At 45.2% G+C, this 18,479-nt stretch overlaps 1 protein-coding gene across 3 annotated transcripts in view; it reads left to right on the top strand.

Moving 5' to 3' along the window:
* The first annotated feature begins 8,459 nt into the window (after positions 1-8,459).
* Positions 8,460-18,479, top strand: part of LOC112120092 — a 17,399-nt gene continuing 7,379 nt past the window's right edge. Inside the window, exon 1 of one of the 3 annotated variants that reach the window (XM_029910704.1) lies at positions 8,460-8,600. The gene's annotated coding sequence lies outside the window, so the exon portion shown is untranslated. Of the gene's footprint in view, positions 8,629-9,177; positions 9,204-18,479 lie in introns of those variants that run through there. The other 2 variants (XM_029910702.1, XM_029910703.1) reach the window with 2 other exon arrangements.

The following is an 18,479-nucleotide window of genomic DNA, read 5'->3' as shown; positions in this document are numbered from 1 at the left end:
CAACAGAGGGTCCTGTGGCACCTTTAAGACTAACAGAAGTATTGGAGCATAAGCTTTCGTGGGTGAATGCGTCAGAATTGCGTCTGATGAAGTGGGCATTCACCCACGAAAGCTTATGCTCCAATACCTCTGTTAGTCTTAAAGGTGCCACAGGACCCTCTGTTGCTTTTTACAGATTCAGACTAACACGGCTACCCCTCTGATACTTAATACCTTACCTGGTGGTGGAAAAACTGGGAGATCTGCCGGTCTACAAGATTAAACCTGAAGTGGGGTCAGGGCAAATAAAGACAGTACATAGAAACTTTTAGTCCCTGTGGGGGAGTTGGTAGGCCCCCCTTACAAAGTGGACCACAACATGGCAACTGGGCAGAACAAATGTGCTAGACCAAAGCCACCATCTAACATGGACAGTGGGCCTCCTGCGGCTAACCTACCCCTACTCAGCACATCTGAGAGTGAGTCTGAGGAGGAAAACACTACCATGGTGTATCCTAGAATGGAAACGAGATTTCAGTCTCGATCAGCTGAACCGAGGGAGAGCGCCACTTCTTCAGCCCTAACCCCCATGGCGGAAGTATTTAGGCCCATTGCTGGCACACCCTTGCCACCAATGAGACCGCCCTGTGATGACACATTTAGGTTATTGGACAGTGAAGACATACAGGTGGAAGGTGTTCAGGATACCTTGGGCCTTCCACTATTAGAATCAGAGATGCAGGGGTCTATGCCAGTAGCCGAGGGATCCTCAAAGGAACCCTCACCATCTCTTGCCGAAGAAGATGTCCCCCCTGCCCCTGCAATGCCCACTCTCAATAGGCAGGACAGGGTTATAAGGCCAGTAAGCCAGTTAACTTATGATGCACCTGGGGTGGCTAGTGAAGAACCAATAAAACTTAGTTCACAAGCTTGTGGAAGCCATAGTGGGTTTCCTGAGGCCCTTTGGGGGAAACTAATGAATTTGATATAATATGGAGTGTGATTTATCGGGACAACAAATTCTTGGCTGGGGGGAAGATGTAAGCAGAGTCTGAATGAGCTCTCCCATGACATCTAGTGGTGAGCTGTGAAAAAAGACTTCAGAAGCGGATATAGTTTGCATGGACACACCCACCATGCCTATGTGCTCAGCATGATGGGATTGCTTGCCCAAATGATCACTTGTGGCTGGTGTTGGATCCCCAGTCTCCTTGTTATTGGGGCAGGAGTAATAAAGGGTTATCCTTGTTGTGTGAACCGAGGGCAGCAGAACTGTACCTGGCATACCCTGATGGAGGGACTCACCCTCAATGGAATGGCACTCGCTAGGCAGGGAACATGGGTTCCAAAGCCCCATGAGTTGAGAGAGGGTGGGGGTAGGTACCAGTACCTGGTGGTGAGGGCCCCGCTTAAGGATCCTAGACACCATTTGACCCATCCTCTCTCCATGGTACAATAAAAGAGCTAATTTAGATTCAATTGAGAGTCTAATTACATGCTGCAGAGCTGAAATTAGACCTACTTTGGGACAGTGTCTCTATTGCAAGAGACTGCGCGGTGGGCACCAGCAGTGAGGCTTCTTCCCTGCCCCCCCCCCCCACTAACAGCTGAAATCACTGAAAGTTATGTTAAGTGGAGGGGCCCTGAAAACATCTTGGTGAGTGGCCAGCCAGGCAGCTAGTGGAGAGGTGTGGTAACAGATGGCTTGATGATCAACAGATGGCTCAGGCAGTGGTGCTATAAGGAGGGCTTTGGGATGTATGGCCACTAGGAAGCATTCATGGACAGAGGACTGTTCTCTCGGAATGGACTTCACCTGAGTAGGGAGGGAAATAGACTTCTAGGATGGAGGCTGGCACAACTGATTAAGAGAGCTTTAAACCAGGAATTTGGGGGAGATGGATGGGAGATATCCAGGTAATCTCCACGCCGGATATTAACATTGAGAGGGAAGAAAATGAAGTAAGAAAGGATACAGCCGTGGGTAGGAGAATGAACATAAGGAAGAAGGGTAGTGTAGATGGATACTAGTCTAATAGGTGATACTGACAGTAGAATGTCTGTGCCTAATCGGGTAAAGAATGTGAGAGAAGCCAAACAGCAAAAATTAAGATGTTTGTACACTAATGTGAGGAGCCTAGGTAACAAAATGGAGGAACTAGAGCTATTGGTGCAGGAAGTGAAATCAGATATTATAGGGATAACAGAAACATGGTGGAATAGTAGTCATGACTGGAGTACAGGTATTGAAGGGTATGTGCTGTTTAGGAAAGACAGAAATAAAGGCAAAGGTGGTGGACTAGTATTGTATATCAATGATGAGGTAGACTGTAAAGAAATAAGAAGTGATGGAATGGATAAGACAAAGTCTGTCTGGGCAAAAAATCACATTGGGGAAGAAAGCTACTAGAGCCTCCCCTGGGATAGTGCTTGGGGTGTGCTATAGACTGCCGGGATCTGATCTGGTTATGGATAGAGACCTCTTTAATGTTTTTAACGAAGTAACTACTAATGGGAATTGTGTGATCATGGGAGACGTTAACTTCCCAGATATAGACTGGAGGACAAGTGCTAGTAGTAATAATAGGGCTCAGATTTTCCTGGATGCGATAGCTGATGGATTCCTTCACCAAGTAGTTGCTGAACCAACAAGAAGGGATGCCATTTTAGATTTGGTTTTAGTGAGTAGTGAGGACCTCATAGAAGAAATGGTTGTAGGGGACAACCTTGGTTTGAGCGATCATGAGCTAATTCAGTTCAAACTAAATGGAAGGATGAACAAAAATAGACCTGTGACTAGGGTTTTTGATTTCAAAAGGACTAACTTTAAAAAATTAAGGAAATTAGTTAGGGAAGTGGATTGGACTGAAGAACTTGTGGATCTAAAGGTGGAGGAGGCCTGGATTTACTTCAGGTCAAGGTTGCAGAAACTATCAGAAGCCTGGATACTAAGAAAGGGGAAAAAACTCATAGGCAGGAGTTGTAGACCAAGCTGGATCAGCAAGCATCTCAGAGAGGCGATTAAGAAAAAGCAGAAAGCCTACAAGGAGTGGAAGATGGGAGGGATCAGCAAGGAAAGCTACCTTATTGAGGTCAGAACATGTAGGGATAAAGTGAGAAAGGCCATAAGCCATGTAGAGTTGGACCTTGCAAAGGGAATTAAAACCAATAGTAAAAGGTTCTATAGCCATATAAATAAGAAGAAAACAAAGGAAGAAGAAGTGGGACTGCTAAACACTGAGGATGAAGTGGAGGTTAAGGATAATTTAGGCATGGCCCAATATCTAAACAAATACTTTGCCTCAGTCTTTAATGAGGCTAATGAGGAGCTTAGGGATAATGGTAGGATGACAAATGGGAATGAGGATATGGAGGTAGATATTACCACATCTGAGGTAGAAGCCAAACTCGAACAGCTTAATGGGACTAAATCAGGGGGCCCAGATAATCTTCATCCAAGAATATTAAAGGAACTGGCACATGAAATTGCAAGCCCATTAGCAAGAATTTTTAATGAATCTGTAAACTTGGGTGTTGTACCGTATGACTGGAGAATTGCTAACATAGTTCCTATTTTTAAGAAAGGGAAAAAAAGTGATCCAGGTAACTACAGGCCTGTTAGTTTGACATCTGTAGTATGCAAGGTCTTGGAAAAATTTTTTAAGGAGAAAATAGTTAAGGACATTGAGGTCAATGGTAATTGGGACAAAATACAACATGGTTTTACAAAAGGTAGATCGTGCCAAACCAACCTGAGCTCCTTCTTTGAGAAGGTAACAGATTTTTTAGACAAAGGAAACATAGTGGTGGGGGGAGGGATAGCTCAGTGGTTTGAGCATTGGCCTGCTAAACCCAGAGTTGTGAGTTCAATCTTTGAGGGGGCCACTTAGGGATCTGGGGCAAAAATCAGTACTTGGTCCTGCTAGAGAAGGCAGGGGGCTGGACTCAACAACCTTTCAAGGTCCCTTCCAGTTCTAGGAGATAGGATATCTCCATTAATTTAATTTACCTCAGTTTCAGTAAGGCATTTGATACGGTTCCACATGGGGAATTATTAGCTAAATTGGAAAAGATGGGGATCAATATGAAAATTGAAAGGTGGATAAAGAACTGGTTAAAGGGGAGACTACAACGGGTCATACTGAAAGGAGAACTGTCAGGCTGGAAGGAAGTTACTAGTGGAGTTCCTCAGGGATCAGTTTTGGGACCAATCTTATTTAATCTTTTTATTACTGACCTTGGCACAAAAAGTGGGAATGTGCTAATAAAGTTTGCGGATGACACGAAGCTGGGAGGTATTGCCAATACAGAGAGGGATCGGGATATCCTACAGGAAGATCTGGATGACCTTGTAAACTGGAGTAATTGTAATAGGATGAAATTTAATAGTGAAAAGTGTAAGGTCATGCATTTAGGGATTAATAACAAGAATTTTTGTTATAAGCTGGGGACTCATTACTTGGAAGCAACAGAGGAGGAGAAGGACCTCGGAGTATTCGTTGATCACAGGATGACTATGACAATGTGATATGGCTGTGAAAAAAGCTAATGCGGTCTTGGGATGCATCAGGCGAGGTATTTTCAGTAGAGATAAGGAAGTGTTAGTACCGTTATACAAGGCACTGGTGAGACCTCATCTGGAATACTGTGTGCAGTTCTGGTCTCCCATGTTTAAGAAGGATGAATTCAAACTGGAACAGGTACAGAGAAGGGCTACTAGGATGATCCGAGGAATGGAAAAACTGTCTTATGAAAGGAGACTCAAAGAGCTTGGCTTGTTTAGCCTAACCAAAAGAAGGCTGAGGGGAGATATGATTGCTCTCTATAAATATATCAGAGGGATAAATATCAGGGAGGGAGAGGAATTATTTAAGCTCAGTACCAATATGGACACAAGAACAAATGGATATAAACTGGCCATCAGGAAGTTTGGACTTGAAATTAGACGAAGGTTTCGAACCATCTGAGGAGTGAAGTTCTGGAATAGCCTTCCAAGGGGAACAGTGGAGGCAAAAGACATATCTGGCTTCAAGACTAAGCTTGATAAGTTTATGGAAGGGATGGTATGATGGGATAGCCTAATTCTGGCAATTAATTGATCTTAGACTATTAGCGGTAAATATGCCCAATGGTCTGTGATGGGATGTTAGATGGGGTGGGATCTGAGTTACTACAGAGAATTCTTTCCTGGGTGTCTGGCTGGTCAGTCTTTCCCACAGGCTCAGGGTTTAGCTGATCGCCATATTTGGGATCGGGAAAGAATTTTCCTCCAGGTACAGATTGGCAGAGGCCCTGGGGGTTTTTCGCCTTCCTCTGCAGCGTGGGGCACAGGTCACTTGCTGGAGGATTCTCTGCACCTTGAAGTCTTTAAACCACAAGTTGAGAACTTCAGTATCTCAGACATAGGTCAGGGGTTTGTTACAGGAATGGGTGGGTGAGATTCTGTGGCCTGCGTTGTGCAGGAGGTCAGACTAGAAGATCATAATGGTCCCTTCTGACCTTAAAGTCTATGAGTCTATAAGTGGCCAGCAGGGTGGCGGGTGATGAGGACCAGAGCAGTGCCCTGCAGAGGTGCGGCAATCAGCTGTTGGGGTGACGAGCGAGTGCCCGAGCAGTTGAGTGTGTAAGGTGCTTCCCTACGGCCCCCCCGCTCCACACAGGGTGGGAGGTGAACTCTGCGGATGAACCTCTGAACTCTGGGGCTGCACTGGCCAAGGACAGCAACTGTGAGTGGGGTACAGAGAGGGGATGGGCACGTTAAAGGGACTTTTGGGCTTCTGGACTTAAGATCCTGAGGGGAAAAGGACACTGCCCAACTTACTTGGGGGTGGGTCTTTTGCTCATGGTTTGTGTTTATGAATCCTAGTTGCGGTGTTTTCCCAAATTAATGCTGAGTTACTTACCGCCTTTTATTAAAAGTTTTTGCTACACTCAGACTCTGTGTTTGCAAGAGGGGAAGAATTGCCTCTTAGAGGTGTCCAGGGGGTGGTGGTGTAATTGTCCCAGGTCACTGGGTGGGGGCTCAAGCCGGTTTTATGTTGTATTGTTGAAAAGGAACCCCTAGATACTGAACCCAGCCCTTGTTGCTGCTGGCTCCACCTGGCAGAAGGGTTACATGAGTATGACACTCACCACTATTCCCTTCTTTGCATAGGTGCTGGAAGTACAGGTGCTGGGCGTGCTGCCTCACCCACTGGCTTGAAGTAGTAATAACAACCCAAATACATGGTTCCCACCAAGAGCATCCCTACTATAAAAATTGTTCTAGCACCACTGCATATGTGGACAAGCTATTCCTTGCCACAGCTCAGCTGAACCTATTACTGTCTTGTAAAATCAAAATGGGCTTTCTCAAGTCATTCAGTAAGAGGCCCCTTCCCTGTTAGTACTGACCCTGTGCTCCAGGATAGTGGTAGGGGCACTATACAGCTGGAGATACCAACTTTATCCACTTGCACAGAACTTTTCAGCTATATTTGTTGATGCACTTTACAAAGGTAGGTAAGTCTCATACCTATTTTACTGATGGGGAAACTGAATGATGGAAACATTGCCCAAGCTCATTTTGATTTTACATTTTAGCACTGTGCCATGTTATTGGGGGTCAGTACTCAATAGTGCTACTTCCTGACTCACCAACTTCCCCTCCTGCATCAACTGAATTGTCTGTGGAGGTCTGCAGACCAGTTTCTGACACAGCAAGCCCCTGCTTATGTTATGAGCACTAAGGAGATTGCCACCTAAAGCGATGTGTCTGCAGAAACCCCAAATGAACAAGACTACACAGTGTTATTAGAGCATCATGTATGCAGTCAGACAGATTACATCTTTACATAAAACGTTAGTGTCGCCAGATGAAACATTCCCTCCCCTTTTCTAGGGATAGGCCCATCAAAGTTATCTTTTGCTATGCCTCAAGAGTATCAGAAGATCAGCCTCTCTGGTGAGTTTGGCATCCTTTCTCTTTTCTCCACTGCAGCATTGCCTTCCCATCCAAGGACATAGCAGGTGTGATTCTCCACTGCTTTGCACTTTGTGCTGCCATTTGGACATGCCAAGTGAGTATGAAACACTACCAATCCGAACTGGCAGTGTTGTACACTCACTTTGCATAGACGTAAATGACAATACAAGACAGTGGAGAGGCCTTGAACAATTTTGCATTGTGTAGCATGGGTGTCTGCAGGTGCAAGTCATAGTACACAGATCCTACTTTCCTCGGGCAACATTTCTTATGGCATCTGTGATTCTGATCAGGTCTTTTATTAACTCTCTTCTTTTAAGCCCCTTGTCCAAATCCACTTCTCTGTCCACTATAGACACATTTAGCTTCCCATGTGACTGAATATTCATCTTATCCTTTCCCTTGTGCTTCCCCACCACTCACCCCTGCAATGTTGTCAGCTCCTCCTCATGTTCTCCTCTTGACAGGAGGCCCTGATTGTGCAAAGACTTGCTTGTCATGCTTAACTTTAAGCATTTGAGAATTCCTTTGTAAAGTTAAGAGTGTGAAGCTTTTTAGGATTGGGGCCCTAGATTGTAAGCTCTTCAGGATGGGGAATGGCTTTTGATTTGTTCTGTGCAGTGGCATGCACTTCTATGGTCCTATAGTAATAATAAATAAAATAGTAGTAATAATTAGCAATAATTAACTGCTACATCTATAGCTAACTGCAGCTACTCTGTTAATGATCAGATTGGGTGCCATGGGAGATACCATGGGCACAGTGGCATCAATTAGTGTGTGTATTATATATTTTACTTTTGTAGCTATGTTCTTGATGGTGTAGGGTCCTGTGTCCACTGATGAGGGAATGCTGTCTTTAGCAGAACCAATGGTAAGCAATGTTGTCTAGAGGTTGGAAGAAAGTGGGGTGGGGAAACTGGTAGTCAGGGCTCCAAGGTTCTAGTCCTCTGTCACTGACTCACTTTATGACCTGGAGCACGATGCTTAAGGTCTCAGCTTCCCCATCTGCAAAACGGGGTAATAATAGCATGCTGTCAGAACTGGCTGGTGCTTGTGAAGTGCTGTGCTCTGAGATCATCAGGTGGTGGAAGGTGTTGTGTAAGGAAAAGGTATCATTGCCTGCCCTGCGCCCCAGCACTTACACCCAAATTAGACAGCAAGCCCCAGGCGCTGCAGAAGGAAAGGTGTGCTGGTGGGTGGGTGCGCTTTACGCCCATCTCTCGCTATGAGCGACCAGGATGGGGGTGGGGGAAGGCAGATTGCCTCAGAGCTGCCCACTGAAGGGCTTCTTGCACCTCCCTCTGCTGCATGTGGCACTGGCGACAGGCCAGCGGCTGGGTTAGCGAGCCTTCGGGACCGAGCCAGTCTGACGAGCCCCGCGTTTCTGGCGTGGGAACGGTGGAAGAGCCCTGGAGAGGCGCTGTCCCTGAAAGCGTTAAAGCTGCGCTCCTCCCCTCGCAGTACAACCCTCTCCGGGGACCTTCCCAGCAGCCTTTGCTGGCTCTCCCCCGGCCAAACAAAGAGCGCAGGAGCTTTCAAACTGCTGCAGCCCCACGCCGAGTTGGGTACCGGAGAGGGGCCGGCGGGGGCCTCGCTAGTGGAGCCCAGCCGGGCTGGCAGCGGCTCAACGTGGCCTGGATCGTTCCCACTCGCCGTACGTAGACACGGGGATCGGACTCGTGGTGCGTGTGCTTCCCTGGTCCAATGGGGCGCGGCTGGGGTAATGGGGAGGTGTCTCCAAGTCACAGGCACTGGCCAGGGAGCTGCCTGCCTTGCTGGCCGCGCCTCGGGCTGTGTGCCATCTAACTGCGGTATTCCTGCGCGCTGGCTGGGACCTCTGGCTCCGCTCCCTGTAGCCCCCGGTGTCTCCTGAGTGCGGTTTGGTGGCTATACGTGGGGGTCCCTCCTGCTGCCCTGGTTGTAGGTAGCTGAGGGTCAGTCAGGTCTCTGCGAGCCGTGACATAGCCAGATTCAGGTAGCGAGTCAGTGTCAGCGCGGGGTCAGAAATCAGAGGGGGCAGTGTGGAGGGAGCAGGAGGTGCTATTTGCTAATTCGGCCTCTGTGGCTTCATACCCATCACTTCATCTCTCTGTCTCGCTTGTCCTAGCCATAAAATATGAGCAACAATACTGACTGCTACCTTCTTCATAGAGGTGGACAGAGGGTGGTGCTGTTAAGATTTGTCAGTGCACAGTCAACCTGTGGAACTTGGATGTTCTGAAGGCAAAAACTATAACTGGATTCAAAAAAGAATTAGGTAAGTTCATGGAGGATAGGTCCATCAATGGCTATTAGCTAAGATGGTGAGGGTTGCTACCCCATTCTCTGGGTGTTCCACCCATCCATTCCCTGCATCTGGGATGGGTCACTTGACGATTGCCCTGTTCTGTTCATTCCCTTTGAAGCATCTGGTATTGGCCACTGTCAGTAGACAGGATACTGGGCTAGATGGACCACTGGTCTGACCCAGTGTGGTGGTTCTTATGTTTTTAATGTTTGTAGAGTGCCATAGAAGTGTGAACTATGACTGTGTCATGTGACCAGGTGCTCTGTTTCTATGTCTGTCTTTTTAGTTAGAGGGTACGCCATCACTGGCATGGAGATGCTTATAGAGAAGGGTCTCCTAAAACTATAAAGTACCTAGATGATCAGTTAGCTAATGCTTCAATTGCACAGCATGCTGAAGCACTCAAGTTTGATTGTTGTTTATTTTATTATGAAGTGGATGGTGGAAAGATGCACTTGCCCAGTACATGGCATTGTTCTATTTGACCATGCAGCACCGTGCCTGTTGCACAAAGATTGAATCCTGGTGCCATCTCATCATAAAGCAACTCATTGCTGATGGTTTCCATTCATTGCGGGCACTTTAGGCTCTGTTTTTGTTTAAATTAAGATCAGAGGTGTGTGACTCTCTCCACGTGTGCTAATGAGATGAGCATTTGGCTTTATGGGATGTGATCGCCTGTCATGCTGGCAGTAAACAAACTGCAAGGTGGGGAGGATTTTACCTATGTGCTCTGGAAGCTGGAAACCTTTCATCTTAATTGCATGTGTAATAATGAGACCAAATTGTCACTGGAGGGAATTGAGATGACATATTTGTAACAACTGCACACCTGGGCATTAAACACATAGGTTTGAAACTGTAGACGAGAGTTTTTTCTTGGTTTCCCTCTCCCCTCATTGTACCCTTCCGAAAATAACATGGACTCTGTCAAGTTGGTGAAAAATCAGAATTTACCTAGAAGTTGTAGCATATTTTTAACTGTAGACTCTGATCCTCTGGATTTTGATCCACCTACACCATCATGGTTTAAAACTGATCCTTGCAACACAGTCTTGCTGCTAGTTCAAAAACAAACAAACCTGTAACTTCTAGTACTGTACATGGATGAGAGTGCATCAGCATCAGTTTGTTTGTGTAGGATCTGGGGGCTTAAAAATGTGCAGTGATGCATGGTTTTTCAGTGACATTTATAAAGCATGCCCTGCCTCTGTACGAATATGCTTGCTAAATATTAAACCTCTTTATCCCAACACAAGGAACAAGAATTACATTTTCTTTAGACATTTGCAGGACACACAATAAGTCAGAGGTGTGGGGTGTGTGGTTTTATTTTTAAATTCTCCAAGCTGCTTCAGAATCATGTGCTGGTGGGGGAAATTAGGAGGCTTAAAGCTATAGTAGCATTTTTAAGCTAGGTCAGTAGTAGGTAGTCATTCTCCCTAGGGCACTCTTGGGGCTTGTCTTCACTACCCGCCTGGATCGGCGGGTAGAAATCGATCTCTCGGGGATCGAATTATCGCATCTCGTCGGGACGCGACAATCGATCCCCGAATCAACGTGCATACTCCACCAGCGCAGGTAGGAGTAAGCGCAGTCAACGGGGGAGCCGCGGCGGTCGATTTGCCGCCGTCCTCACAGCGGGGTAAGTCGGCTCAGATACGTCGAATTCAGCTACGTTATTCGCGTAGCTGAATTTGCGTATCTTAAATCGATTTCCCCCCTCCCCCCCCCACCAGTGTAGACCTAGCCTTAGTCAGACAGACATAGTGGATATGCTGGATCGCTGGGCCTTTTGGCCCATAACCTCTTGTGTCTCAGGAAATCAACTTCTTTTGGCAGGAATTTTGCTTTCTTTCTGACCTGTGATGTTAGATGGCCTAACTTTAAGATCAGTGGTTCTTACTGAGCAAACAACATTTTTCACACTTGTGTAAAAGCATACAAGGTAAAGATCATAACACTTAAAAATACATAACACACCTTTTTTCTGTAGTCTCAAGATGTTTCTCACCTTCTGTTTAAGGATCTTAGTGCTTCAAAACCAAACTATTTTAGCCAAACTTCTGTGAAATAGGGAAGTACTATCCTCCATTGTACAGACTGTGCAAATGAAGCACGGAGAGATTGACTTGTGTAGACATAGATCTTGCTGGGCATGAGTAAACTTGCATATAGCTTGATTTGAGTGCAAGATTGTAAATAAGGGTGTGACAGGCTGTGTGCTGGAGATTTTCAGGCTAATTGAGATAAATGGGAACTGTGTGAATTGATACACATGAAATGTAGATAAGGTAAAAACATAAGTTATTGGTCCTTACATGATGTGCAAAGCGATTGGTCCTTACATGATCCATATGATGTCCAAACCAATTAGATTAAAAAAGTATAGATGTTAGTAGCTAGGAAAAACATATATAAACTGTGTAGTGTGGGGTCTAATTTGGAATTGTGGCATCACCCTGTACCTAACCCTGCTCAGCAAGGGAATAGAGCTGTTACATGCCTAATAAAGTAACCTTAGTGATGATCTGGAGTCGAGCTGAGTGTTTGGATCCCAGAGAACTGGATGGAGCATTCTCCCAGAACTGGATGAGGTGTTCTGGGTAAGCCAAGTGGAAAAGATTTTGGAGGGAATCCTAACAACTTGTCAAAGGCTAGAGAGAGAGAGATACTGTGGCAGAGTCAGGAATGGAACCTATCTTTCTTCCAAGTATTGTGCCTTAGCCAGAAGTCTCTTCTTCCTCTGACATACTGAAGACTGACAGAAAAGTGATATTGTTTGTTATGATGCTCTCCCTTAGCAGAGAGTGAGTCAGCATGGCTCAGATAATCTTCATTCAACCAGCCAACTGTTCTTCTGATAACCAATTTCTCTCTTGTAACAAACCTGCTCCTAGGCCTTTTCCTAAAGCAGCTACCTGAATAACTAATTCTGCAGAGAAAATCAGGACTCTGTAACACAGAATGTTTGCACAGACTTCTCTTTAGGGTTGGATGGTTTCCATTTTGTTAGCTCTTTGTCTCCACAGTATGACTTGACTAAAAGCTAGCACAGTGGAGAACTGTGCTAAAGAATTGCCAGGGCCACGCTACCAAACCCAGAAAGGACTTCATGTCTGTTCTATAGAGTCTGTACTTGCAAATGTTCTTGACTAGCTTGAACTGTTTTTCATGTATAGTTTCACCAAGATTTGGTTTAGGACATTGTGGCACTGACAGGCCAGCTCAAGCCAAAGCCATAGGGCAAGTCACTTGTGTATGAATATCAAAGAAATGTTAAGTGTAATAATATGCATAGACTAATTCACTCGTGTTAATTGAGATAAAAGGAGATGTTAATTGTATTGTTTTCGCCTATCTATATCCTGTTGTTTGCTATCATATTACAATTACACTAGGTATATCCTGTAATTAGATAAAAGTGTGTGTTAGTGAACATCAGAAGGTATTTGATGTATAAACATCATGAAAACTAATGAAGGATTGTTGTTTGCTATTAAAAACATTTGCATTTATGTATAATTCTGTACCTAAAATTACTCCTCAAAGAAATCTTGTGAAATATTAATGAAGGACTTAATGGCTGTACCAGGAAATGCTAATTTCAAAGCAAGGAGCCAGATAGTGAGTAAAAACACGTGTAAGAGTGTTATCTGTGGAAATAAGATATAAATACTGATTCAAAGAAATGCTCTTTCATCTCTATTTGGACTCTTACAGGGAAGATACCAAATGCAAAGTGGAGATCCCCTGAAACAGCTGGGTTCCCTGAAAAGATTTTTGGGAAACTGGGAGTTTAAATGATAGCAGTTGATATAATAGACTTACAAACTTAGACTCACCTGGTAAAGTATTTTACCTGCTTTAACCTCTAACCCTCTCATTTCTTTTTCTTAGCCAATAAATATTTAGTTAATTTACTAGAGAATTGGCTGCCAGCGTTATCTTTGGTCTGAGATACAAAGTACCAATTGATCTGGGTAAGTGACTGATTTGTTATTGACCACTGTCGGAAGACAGGATACTGGGCTAGATGGACCTTTGGTCTGATCCAGTATGGCCGTTCTTATGTGATTTTTCAGTTTATGTGACCATTATCACTAAGGCCAGTTTGTCTGGGTGTCAGGATAGGTTGGAGTGCCTAAGGGGACTGTCTGTGACTCCGTGGTAAGACCGGTATAGTGATCCAGGAGTGCACCTTTGTTACCGGCTTGGTGAAATCTGCTAATAGAATATACCACCAGTTTGGGGTGTCTGTCCTGTTTTCTAACCCTCTGACCTGAGATTGGCACTCACAGTTGTGAGCCACTTTAGACAGTGTGACAGACTGATATTTTATCTCTTCCTGAGCCAGTGCACCTTTCCCTGAAACACCGTCTACCCAGCTTGCTGGATCCTTTTGATTTCTTTCTCCAGATACAGTACTTAATGTTTTCCAATCAGTCAGTACTCATTCATCTACAGTCAGTACTGTAGACGAAAACATCATCCAGGTAAGCTGCTAGGAAATCCCCATGCCCCTTAAAGACTATGTCCAGCAGCCTCTGAAATAGGGACAGAGCACCAAGTAACCCAAAAGGCATAATTGTAAATGGAGCTGTTACACCAGGACTTGTGCTGTTGCCCAGTGCTACCAAAGACTGAGTTCCTATCCTGAGGTGCATTTCTATCCAAGCATGACCAGTCCACTCACCTCCATTAGTAGGAGGCTTTCCCAGGTGTGTAGTTACTCAGAATTGATGGTAATGTTTCATTTTTTTAAAGTGTTTTTTCACCCTTCTGTTTGCCCTTATGGCTCCCAGCCCTGCAGATGGATGTACATGGTAGGGATCCTTACTTCCCACATAAAAGCCTGTTAACATGGCTCTGCATGGGTACAGGGTTTTTCCTGCACATGCCTGATTGCATGATCAGGCCTTATCTATTTACAACTGAAATGCAACTCTGTGGAACATAGCCAGGTAGGTGAAAGAGAGGGGTATTTTGGTCAAATACACTGTGCCAAAACTCTGCTGTTAAAAAGGGCAATGGGACCTTTAATATCCATGCAAAGTAGACAAGACCTCTGCTTTGTAGGATTTGAAAGACCCACTCAGTGTAAACTGCATGGAGTTCTACTCTGGAAACGAGAGCTGGGTCAGCCTTGCTCTTTGTGTGATGGTGGTTAGGAAGTGAGCTGAGCGGCCGTTTCAGGGAATATCATGTATATTTCTATATGATACTAACCTGTTTTTTCCAGCAACATATTTGATTTCTGGCTTACAATGTATGTCATTGGCCGTGATGAGATTCAGATGTCAAGGGGAGTCGGAACACTGGAATGCAAACATCGCTTAACATCAGACAAAGTGTCCTACATTTAACAGTAAATGCAATCACTAGTCAGTGATGCTTCCCCAGCCTCCATGAATAAGTGGCATTGTCTCTAACAGTGGGACCACAAAACCAAACTGAGGGGAGATTTCTAATGGAAACTCCAGCAAATTCAAAACTGAAGGTCAGGGAAGCTACCTTCTTTTTTAAAAAATTGATTTTCTCTGTTCCAAAAAGATAAAAGCTAAGAAGTTAATGAACCTCTGGAAGGGTCATGGTGGAGGAATGTAAAGGTCTCTTTAATAAATGTGTAACTCAGTCAGTTATGTTACATAACCTTTGTGCCCCGAGCAGCCACAGCTCTGTCATCAAAAACGATGTGGAGAACTCAGCCCTTACAAATATGTAGCTTGTTTGGTAAAGGAAAGCTGGAAGCATGCAGAGGGATCAATATAAACAAACGCTAAACAGAAAACAAGGCAGATCAGAGCTGTTAAAGTACAGACTTGAAATACTTAGGTTATTAGCTGCTGGAAATACCTAGCTGTTAAAGTGCAGACTGGAAATACCTAGCACTGGAATGGGTTACCTAGGGAGGTGGTAGAACCTCCAGCCTTAGAGGTTTTTAAGGCCCGGCTTGACAAAGCCCTGGCTGGGATGATTTTTAGTTGGTGTTGGTCCTGCTTTGAGCAGTGGATTGGACTAGATTGTGGCGACGAGAAAGGAAAGGAGACAGAACGCCAGGTCGTGGTAGCCAAAAAGCCTCCCAGGAACTTTTCACTGGGGTTTTTATTCTTCTTACTTCCCTGTTTACAACACTTCTAAGTGGTTAAATTCTTGCGCATAGGAGGAGCACACAGTGTACAACAACATGAGATAACAAACCCATATCTTGTGCACGTGAAAGCAAGCAGCAAGGGTGGTGATCAGGTCAGCCAATAAATTTCCCAAACACAGACGCTGGGGTAAAGGCCGCTCCGGCCTCGTAGCCATGGGAACAGTGTGCCGCACCCGTGGGCTGACGATTCGGGAGCTATGCGTCCCTACACTAGATGACCTCCTGAGGTCTCTTCCAACACTAATATTCTATGATTCTAAGATTGAAAAAATTGGGTTTGTTTAGTCTGGAAAAGAGAAGACTGAGAGGGGACATAACTGTTTTCAGGTACATAAAAGGTTGTTACAAGGAGGAGAGAGAAAATTTGTTCTTAACCTGTGCGGATAGGACAAGAAGCAATGAGCTTAAATTGCAGCAAGGGAGGTTTAGGTTGGACATTAGGAAAAAATTCCTAACTGTCAGGGTGGTTAAGCACTGGAATAAATTGCCTAGGGAGGTTGTGGAATTTCCATCATTGGAGATTTTTAAGAGCAGGTTGGATGAACATCTGCCAGGAATGGTCTAGATAATACTTAGTCCTGCCATAAGTGTAGGGGACTGGACTAGATGACCTCTCGAGGTCCCTTCCAGTCCTATGATTCTATGAATATCTAGTCAGGAAAGAGAACCTGTTGCTCTCCTGGGCAAGTCTGTTTTCCTCTCCTGAGCAGGAGCAGTAAAATAGCCAGAGTCTTGCTGTGCAATTTGTATAGTGCACCTAAAACTAGCCAGAATAGAATGGGATCTACAACCATTCACCTCCAGTTTGTTGGTCTGAATTTTGCCCAGTTTAGTAAGGAACCAAAAAATGTTACTATCTGACAGCTTTGCAGTGGCTTTTGTGACATGGATCTGTGGGGCTCGTTCCAGTATCTAGTGCACAAGAGCCCACATTCATAAACCACCATCACAGAACCAATTACTGTAGTCCTGTTAATCTTTGTACAAAGGCTAAGGTCTAATGGACCATGGAGAATGCCCTAGCCTCTCCTCCTTAGAGGCGTACTCACCTCATCCCTGAAGAATATTGATAGGGCTGTATGGAAAGAGCTTGCACTACTGTTGTCTGTGCTGCACTCTTTCTGGAAAGGACTCCAATCTCCAAGGGTGTCATGTTGGCAGCTTTCACAAGCAGAAAGTCACTTGAAACTACAACCAACTGATCATGACCTTGAATATTCCTGGTCAATGGGAAATCTAAATGCTGACATAATTACTTATTACAGGTGCTGATAAAACAAGAGTGGTCCAAAGGTGTCTCCAAAGAATGGATGCCTGAACCATCTTAAGCTAGCCCCAGAGTGAATTCTCCATAATGTGTTGGGAGGGAGAGAGATTCCTACTGAGGTACATTTGGCTGAACAGGAGTGGAACTAATGGTAAAGGCAGGCAGCTCTCATGCACTAATGACAGGAGAGCTGGGCCCCTGAGAGGGATGGTACAAAGTGGGAAGCTTCTCCAAGGAATTAGGAAGCTGTGGAATTACCAACTCTACTGTCCCTCCTCATTGTTCCCTGTCCCTGTTCATGCAGGGAGTCTGGATAAATCCAATGCATGAGTTGTTAGTGGCTTAGTCAAGACCGTGAGTTATCCTGCTGTGGGGAGTTCTTGCTGATTAACTGGAGTCCATAGGCATCTGCCAGTGTAAGAGGTGTGAGTCCTGTAACAAGGGGAGTTAACTAGATGGTGCTAGAGCATACTTCTGCGACTGGAGTTCAGGTCTTGGTTAGAAAATACTTGAACAAAGCAACTGTTCCCCTGTCTAGAGCAGGGGCTCTTGACCGTGGGGTGTGAACTGGTGTTAGGGGTTTGCAGCCATTCTGCTCTTCCCATATTGCTAAAGGGCAGGGAGGGCCGAGTTACTGGGGAGGGATCGTAGTATGGCAAAGGCTGACCCTGTCCGGTCTGAAGCTAATAACAGCATGTAAACAAGTCCTTGTACCCAGAGGTACGTTTGGTCTCCCTCAGCTTTCCAGTGAACAGGACCTAGTGCACACAACAGTGTATGGATAGTTTTTAGTTGTAAACAATTCTGGATCAGAATATATTGTACATCTCTTGAATCTAGTTTATTCCTCTCAGTCTCACAAAGGAGGGAGTAAAACTCAGAGGGACATGGTGACTGCTCTGAAATTAGATTCAAGGAGACTCCATTTCTCCCTGTGGCTTTCCCTGGATAGTTTGCAATAATCACTGTGCCTTCTTGGCAGACCAAAGGAACTGCATTAATAAACACACATGCCAGTTTGGCAACAGCTCATGAAAAGAGCTGATGTTCGCTTTGTGGCTGCCACTTGAAGTAGTTGCCTTAGAAATGTCCATGATAATGAAGTAGCTTGCTAATATCTCTTGCTTGGAGAAAACCAGGTCTGCCCTCTAAGTTGAGTAGTGCTACAGAAATGCTGGGGGGAGGAGGGATGATGGAAATGACTCTGAAACCAATGCTTTAAAAAACCAACCCTAGGTGCTGCTAACAACAAAGTGTCAATACATTAATTCTGGGTCTTATCCATCCTTGCCCCTCTCCCCTCCACTTCTTGCTTTGCTCCCATGTGTCCCACCTGCTCTGGATGCCAGGCTGTCATAATGAGCCTGGGTTCTCCATCATTCAGGCAGCTAAATTACAGAACAACCCTTTTTAAACAAAATAACAGCAGTAGATCTTATCAGAATTCCCTGCAGGCAACAAGCTGGCCCAGATAACACTGGCAGAATAGCCAGGTCGCAGGGAAGGCAAAGCTGGGTGCCTGCTATTGCTGTTAATTGTGATAGCAGTGTACATGTGAGTGCATGCACCCCCTCATTCCTTTTCTCCCCTTCCCACTGCTAGCACATCTGACCTCCTAGCCTCAGCAGTCTGGTTTTGTGGCCAATGTGTGGGAGATGGATTCAGGTGGGAGTCTCAGATTCGTATGATCTGGGCCCTGTGGTCTGAGGAGGACCCTTGGAGCAGCAAGCAGCATGTTGTGCAACTGGTTACTGTCCCAGCAGCAGGGCCGGCTCCAGGCACCAAGCACCCAAGCTGGTGCTTGGGGCGGCACCTGGAGGGGGGC

This window comes from Terrapene carolina, unplaced genomic scaffold, assembly GCF_002925995.2.
Source record: "Terrapene carolina triunguis isolate 2854851 unplaced genomic scaffold, T_m_triunguis-2.0 Scaffold67, whole genome shotgun sequence".
Taxonomy (NCBI): Eukaryota; Metazoa; Chordata; order Testudines; family Emydidae; genus Terrapene; species Terrapene triunguis.
This window is presented reverse-complemented; position numbering and strand designations above follow the sequence as displayed.